The 8,430-nt window shown below is 47.9% G+C and overlaps 1 pseudogene; it reads right to left on the bottom strand.

Annotated features, from left to right (window-relative positions):
* LOC139025086 (tyrosine-protein kinase RYK-like) overlaps positions 1-6,073 on the bottom strand; it is a 65,190-nt pseudogene extending 59,117 nt beyond the window's left edge.
* Positions 6,074-8,430: the final 2,357 nt, after the last annotated feature.

Below are 8,430 nucleotides of genomic sequence, written 5' to 3' on the forward strand. Positions count from 1 at the left end.
GGTAACTGCTGTTGAGCATTTTAATATACAGGTAACTGCTGTTGAGCATTTTAATATACAGGTAACTGCTGTTGAGCATTTTAATATACAGGTAAATAGTGTGTCTTAATAGGGTGTTGGGGCACCACGAGTCAGAACAGCTTCGATGCATCTTGGCATAGATTCTACAAGAGTCGGGAACTCTTATTTGGCGTGATACCGACTCCATTCTTCCACAAGAAATTCCAGCATTTAGTGGTGTTTTGTTGGAAAACGCTGGTCTCAGGTACCCCTCCAGAACATTCCATAAGAGTTCAATTGGGTTGAGTTATGGTGACAGACCACACGGTTGCGCGGGTCAGCTGTTTGTTCACCCGCGACCGCTAATAAACCATCCGTAACCACCTGACTATATCTGATAGTGTAAATCCGTGTCCTGCACCCGCTAATATAAAACATGCGTGGCAAGCTACAGTCAGAGATGGCAGAACGATTCTTTGACAGGGGGTGCAGGATCCCCACCCCCCCAATTTAGATTCGTTTCTGCTTAATTTCCGACATTTTGCTAAGCTATTTGTTAGACATCTTGTCTCTAATTAGATTACATGTAGCTTCTCTGTCATTACTTGTTTCCCTAGAAGACTAAATCGACCCATGCTCACCAGAATAATGTCAGCAATCGATTCAAGCTTTCATTCAATCTAGTTGACATCTGTAAAAGTTCTCTAATATATCCTTCATTCGCGGATTAAATAAGTTTAGGGACCGGGGATAAAATGCAATAACCCCCCCAAAAATTATAAATGGCAAAGATTTTCTGTACAACATTTCCTAATGTTTGACCGGTTGTAGGAAATAGAAATCTGTGAAAACGACACAGTATGTTTCTGATAATATTTCAGTTCGGCTGTAATGACAACACCTCTGCAGGCTGTCCCTAACTGCGCATTCACGTGTTCTCAAGATGCTGAAAGAAATAAAATACTATTTCTCAACTCCTGTTCCCGAGTCAAAATGTACTTTTTTTTTTGGTGAAAAATAAAATGCTGGAGTAATTGTGCAGGAGTTAATATTAAGGCTAGGTTAAAGGTTAAAGACCTACAGTCAGTGTCCAGATTTCAGCTCCCATTCAACCCATCTGAACAGAAGGCTAGAGTCCCCTTGACGTGTCATAGGCCTATTTGAAGTCACCGTCTTTGACTGTCGAAACTGTATAGCGCCTCACAATCACGCACAGACAACGCTGAGCACAGACAACACTGAGCACAGACAACACTGCTATCATTCTTTTTTACCACTTAACCAAATCTTTCCTAAACATTCCTGTTCTGGTCCTCCCTTCTCTTTACGTTCAACTCTCCATTTCACAGCTTTTCTCTTATTTAATTCAACTTTGACATCATTGTCCTTTTTGTCTCAGTGGATCGACGTTAACTTTTTCTGCACCATCCCAAAAGCGTTTTTTTGCCATTGGTGTGTAGACTATTTGGCGTGTTAAAAGTTAAGCGCTAAAGTTTACGCTGACAAAAGAAAAACCTCAAATTGCACAAGAATAATAGATTAATGGATTATTTTTAATCAAATCTAAATTTTATTTGTGACAAGCGCCGAATACAACAGGTGTAGACCTTACAGTGAAATGCTTACTTCCAACAGGTGTAGACCTTACAGTGAAATGCTTACTTCCAACAGGTGTAGACCTTACAGTGAAATGCTTACTTCCAACAGGTGTAGACCTTACAGTGAAATGCTTACTTCCAACAGGTGTAGTCCTTACAGTGAAATGCTTACTTCCAACAGGTGTAGTCCTTACAGTGAAATGCTTACTTCCAAGCCCTTAAGAAAAATAAGTGTTAAGTATTCTATTAAGTATTGTTTTCTTTCTTCAACCCGCCACCCACCCTTCATCCACACAATATTTCATGACCCTTAACCCAACTGTCCCACGGACAAAACCATCACTATCACACACCCTATGCTCCTTTCAGACCCCTCTTTCAAAGTCATGAAGATCTCTTCTTCTAGCCCAAAAAATGGGGCAACTGGGTATTTTTATACATGTCCCTAAGCATGATGGGATGTTAACAGCTTAATTAACTCAGGAACTACACCTGTGTGAAAGCACCTGCTTTCAATATAGTTTGTATCCCTCGTTTACTCAGGGGTTTCCTTTATTTTGTCAGTTATATAATCAACAGGCTCATCATTCATTTTAAAAGACAAAAATACCTGTAAATAGCCCAGATTGCACCTTTAAAACATCAGTATCAAAATTGGGAGAGATACTGCAGTCCGGGACAAGCTAAGCTAAGCCCGAGGGATCCGTGAAGACACTCTTGAACGTGTCATGCATGCTAGCGCATATCCCTCCATCCTATATGTCAATCTAAACATTTTAAGCACCGCTTCATACGGAAAAGTGAAAAATGCTTAATGAACCTCAATCACATGATGCCTACAGGCGACAGTGAGATCAGGATTGGTATGTGCCTTGATCAAATCAACGTTTATTTGTTGTTACATGGTTAATTTATTTATTTATTTATTTACATAAACAGATTAGCAGATGTTAGAACAGGTGAAGCGAAATGCTTGTGTTGTGTTTCGAGCTCCAGCAGTGCAGTAAAATGTCTAACAGCACAATACTATCTACATTTACATTTACATTTAAGTCATTTAGCAGACGCTCTTATCCAGAGCGACTTACAAATTGGAAAGTTCATACATATTCATCCTGGTCCCCCCGTGGGGAATGAACCCACAACCCTGGCGTTGCAAGCGCCATGCTCTACCAACTGAGCCACACGGGACCATCTAACAGCACAATACTATCTAACAGCACAATACTATCTAAGAAAGTCGTGAAGAGAGCACGACAACGCCTTTCCCCCCTCGGGAGACTGAAAAGATATGGCTTGGGTCCTCAGATCCTCAACAGCTGCACTATCGAGAGCCTCCTGACCTGTTGCATCACCGCCTGGTATGGCAACTGCTCGGCATCTGACCGCAAGGCGCTACAGAGGGTCCAGTACATCACTGGGGCCAAGCTTCCTGCTATACAGGACCTTTATACTAGACGGTGTCAGGAGAAAGCCCAAAAAATTGTCAAAGACTCCAGTCACCCAAGTCATAGACTGTTCTCTCTGCTACCGCACGGCAAGCGGTACCGAAGTGCCAAGTCGAGGTCCAAAAGCCTCGTTGACAGCTTCTACACCCAAGACATAAAACTGCTGAACAGCTAATCAAATGGCTACCCTGACTATTTACATTGACCCCCCCCCCCGCCGCTTTTACATGCTGCTACTCTCTGTTTATCGATGCATAGTCACTTCCCTGTCGCCGACCCCTGTAGAAATGACCTCGACAACCTGTACCGAGCCGCACTTGACTCAGTACAGGTACCACTTGAATATAGCCTCATTATGTTATTTTATTGTGTTATTTTTTACTTTAGTTTATTTAGTAAATATTTCTCTATTTTCTTTAAAACGGCATTTGTTGTTAAAGGGCTTGTAAGTAAGTATTTCACTGTAAGGTCTACTACACCTGTTGTATTCGGAGCATGTGACATGCTTTTTAACAGCACACAATACTATCTAAAGGACAATATTGTCACACAATAAAATAAAAACAATTAGAAGAAATATCCGAATAAGCAATGTCAGTGTCCGGTCATTTATTTTATTTTATATATTAACTATAAAATATAGTTTTATAGCACACCATCAGTACCATCTTTACATTGTTCTGAGATATATCTGTTACAGGGAGCAGACATGGTTCTGAGATATATCTGTTACAGGGAGCAGACATTGTTCTGAGATATTCTGTTACAGGGAGCAGACATTGTTCTGAGATATATCTGTTCAGGGAGCAGACATTGTTCTGAGATATATCTGTTACAGGGAGCAGACATTGTTCTGAGATATATCTGTTACAGGAGCAGACATTGTCTGAGTATATACTGTTACAGGGGCAGACATTGCCTTCTTGTATTTCTACAGTCTTCAGACCAAAGAGATGTCAACAGCTTTTTGCTGCCACCTAGTGGGAAAAACTGAGAACACCAAACTACGTTATTTTTTATTTTTTTATTTTACCGTTATTTTACCAGGTAAGTTGACTGAGAACACGTTCTCATTTGCAGCAACGACCTGGGGAATAGTTACAGGGGAGAGGAGGGGATGAATGAGCCAATTGTAAACTGGGGATTATTAGGTGACCGTGATGGTTGAGGGCCAGATTGGGAATTTGCCAGAACACCGGGGTTAACACCCCTACTTCCGATAATGCCTGGGATCTTTAATGACCTCAGAGAGTCAGGACCCCCGTTTAACGTCCCATCCGAAAGACGGCACCTACACAGAGCAGTGTCCCCAATCACTGCCCTGGGCATTGGGATCTTTGTTTAGACCAGAGGAAAGAGTGCCTCCTACTGCCCTCCAACACCACTTCCAGCAGCACCTGGTCTCCCACCAGGGACTGACCAGGACCAACCCTGCTTAGCTTCAGAAGCAAACATCGTTAAACGTTAAACATCAACCACCCCTGTCTGATCAGTAGAACTGTGACAATGTCATGAAAATGACCACAACTTTCATAATTGTCACTTTAAATGAATACAACACATCTCTGTGACGACCGTTGGCTACGGCCTAACCAATACAACACATCTCTGGTGACAACCGTTGGCTACGGCCTAACCAATACAACACATCTCTGGTGACGACCGTTGGCTACGGCCTAACCAATACAACACATCTCTGGTGACAACCGTTGGCTAGGCGCTAACCAAATCAACACATCTCTGGTGACAACCGTTGGCTACGGCCTAACCAATACAACACATCTCTGTGACAACCGTTGGCTACGCCTAACCATACAACACATCATCTGGTGACAACCGTTGGCTACGGCCTAACCAATACAACACATCTCTGGTGACAACCGTTGGCTACGGCCTAACCAATACACATCTTCTGGTGACAACCGTTGGCTACGGCCTAACCAATACAACACATCTCTGGTGACAACCGTTGGCTACGGCCCCTACCAATACAACACATCTCTGGTGACAACCGTTGGCTACGGCCTAACCAATACAACACATCTCTGGTGACGACAAACTCAAAAACAAAATGGTTTAAGTACTTGGAACTTTTGGAAATGAAGCTTTTCTGCTCGTAAAATAATGACACATTTGACCCTTTTCATGTCAAAATTTTAAACTGATAATAGGTACACTATATATATGCACTTCAAAATAAAAGTTACATACCCTCTTCAAATAAATGTAATACGACGATTATGACAACAACAAAAAGTACACATTGTCCATAACTGTCCGTTACCAGAGTATAACATAATGGTGCCACGGGCCCGTGATGAGATCAGTAGATCTCACTGTGAGGAAAGGCAACGTCACCGATGAGAGTACTGATTAAATGAAATACATTTTACTGGAAGGAGTATTGTTGCACTTAAGAGGACAGAAGCCGACTCCTGCAGTATGGATGGATTAGGTAAACGCTATAGATGATTAAAACACAACAGAATAAACATGAGGATGAGGGAATCCGTTAGTAGAAAGTTATGAATAAGGCCTCTGTGTTTTAGAACTATAAAAATGTCACATGACATAGATTTTATCCTGTATGTTTTAAGCCTTCTCCAGAAATGAGTATTACACCCCAAAAAATAAAAGCAATTGTGTTTGAGGATGGTGCTGGACCATCTGCCATAAAAATAAATAAAAAAGGGGACAGTTTGATGAAAAAGCTCTAAATAAAACGTTAAAATTCAGGTCATGTGACATGACTGTGCAAAACACAGGGAGCCTAATGTAGTGGACGGGCCCACGGTGAGACTGGACTAGTGGACGGGCCCACGGTGAGACTGGACTAGTGGACGGGCCCACGGTGAGACCGGACTACAAGTGACTGAACTTACTTCTGGTTTCATGGATGGGGGCATCAGGGTTTGGGAAGGTGGCGGCAGCAAGCTGGAGAATGGGTGCAGTGCCAGGGTGATGGTCTGATGGTGAGAGGACAGGGGGGTGGAGGGAGGGTGGAGGAGAGAGAGAGAGAGAGAGTGACAGAGGTGATTAAGGGTTGGGTAAAATGACAGGTGTGGGATGGTACCATTAAACACATCGAAGCAGATTAGAGGACACAGCCCCAACACCCTGCAGTAGGAGGGAGGACACAGCCCCAACACCCTGCAGTAGGAGGAGGACACAGCCCCAACACCCTGCAGTAGGAGGGAGGACACAGCCCCAACACCTGCAGTAGGAGGAGGACACAGCCCAACACCCTGCAGTAGGAGGGAGGACACAGCCCAACACCCTGCAGTAGGAGGAGGACACAGCCCCAACACCCTGCAGTAGGAGGGAGGACACAGCCCACCCTGACGTAGGAGGGAGGACACAGCCCCAACACCCTGCAGTAGGAGGGAGGAGGACACAGCCCCAACACCCTGCAGTAGGAGGAGGAGGACACAGCCCCAACACCCTGCAGTAGGAGGGAGGAGGACACAGCCCCAACACCCTGCAGTAGGAGGGAGGAGGACACAGCCCCAACACCCTGCAGTAGGAGAAGGACACAGCCCCAACACCCTGCAGTAGGAGGAGGACACAGCTCCAACACCCTGCAGTAGGAGGACACAGCTCCAACACCCTGCAGTAGGAGGAGGACACAGCCCCAACACCCTGCAGTAGGAGGACACAGCCCCAACAACCTGCAGTGGAGGAGAGGAGGACACAGCCCCAACACCCTGCAGTAGGAGGGAGGAGACACAGCCCCAACACCCTGCAGTAGGAGGGAGGAGGACACAGCCCCAACACCCTGCAGTAGGAGGGAGGAGGACACAGCCCCAACACCCTGCAGTAGGAGGAGGACAACAGCCCCAACAGCCTGCAGTAGAGGAGGAGGACACAGCCCCAACAGCCTGCAGTAGGAGGGAGGACACAGCCCCAACAGCCCATGCAGTAGGAGGAGGACACAGCCCCAACAGCCTGCAGTAGGAGGGAGGACACAGCCCAACACCCTGCAGTAGGAGGGAGGAGGGACACAGCCCCACACCCTGCAGTAGGAGGGAGGGGCACAGCCCCAACACCTGCAGTAGGAGGGAGAGGACACAGCCCCAACACCCTGCAGTAGGAGGGAGGACACAGTCCCAACCACCCTGCAGTAGGAGGGAGGACACAGCCCCAACACCCTGCAGTAGGAGGGAGGACACAGCCCAACACCCTGCAGTAGGAGGAGGACACAGCCCCAACACCCTGCAGTAGGAGGGAGGACACAGCCCCAACACCCTGCAGTAGGAGGGAGGAAACAGCCCCAACACCCTGCAGTAGGAGGGAGGACACAGCCCCAACACCCTGCAGTAGGAGGGAGGACACAGCCCAACACCCTGCAGTAGGAGGGAGACACAGCCCCAACACCCTGCAGTAGGAGGAGGACACAGCCCCAACACCCTGCAGTAGGAGGGAGGACACAGCCCCAACACCCTGCAGTAGGAGGGAGGACACAGCCCCAACACCCTGCAGTATGGAGGGAGGACACAGCCCAACACCCTGCAGAGGAGGAGGAGGACACAGCCCCAACACCCTGCAGTAGGAGGGAGGAGGACACAACCCCAACACCCTGCAGTAGGAGGGAGGAGGACACAGCCCCCAACACCCTGCAGTAGGAGAAGGACACAGCCCCAACACCCTGCAGTAGAAGGAGGACACAGCTCCAACACCCTGCAGTAGGAGGACAACAGCCCAACACCCTGCAGTAGGAGGAGGAACAGCCCCACACCCCTGCAGTAGGAGGACACAGCCCCAACACCTGCAGTAGGAGGGAGGAGGACACAGCCCCAACACCCTGCAGTAGCAGGGAGGAGGACACCCCCAACACCTGCAGTAGAGGGAGGAGGACACAGCCCCAACACCCTGCAGGAGGAGGGAGGAGGACACAGCCCAACACCCTGCAGTAGGAGGGAGGAGGACACAGCCCCAACACCCTGCAGTAGAGGAGGAGGACACAGCCCAACACCCTGCAGTAGAGAGGCACAGCCCAGCAGCTGCAGTAGGAGGGAGACACAGCCCCAACAGCCTGCAGTAGGAGGGAGGACCAAGCCCCAACACCCTGCAGTAGGAGGGAGGACACAGCCCCAACACCCTGCAGTAGGAGGGAGGGGCACAGCCCCAACACCCTGCAGTAGGAGGGAGGAGGAGGAGGGGACACAGCCCAACACCCTGCAGTAGGAGGGAGAGACACAGCCCCAACACCCTGCAGTAGGAGGAGGACACAGCCCCAACACCCTGCAGTAGGAGGAGGACACAGCCCCAACAACCTGCAGTAGGAGGAGGACACAGCCCCAACACCCTGCAGTAGGAGGGAGGACACAGCCCCAACACCCTGCAGGAGAGGAGGACACAGCCCCAACAACCCTGCAGTAGGAGGA

The sequence above is a fragment of the Salvelinus sp. IW2-2015 genome, unplaced genomic scaffold (assembly GCF_002910315.2).
Source record: "Salvelinus sp. IW2-2015 unplaced genomic scaffold, ASM291031v2 Un_scaffold2244, whole genome shotgun sequence".
NCBI lineage: Eukaryota > Metazoa > Chordata > Actinopteri > Salmoniformes > Salmonidae > Salvelinus > Salvelinus sp. IW2-2015.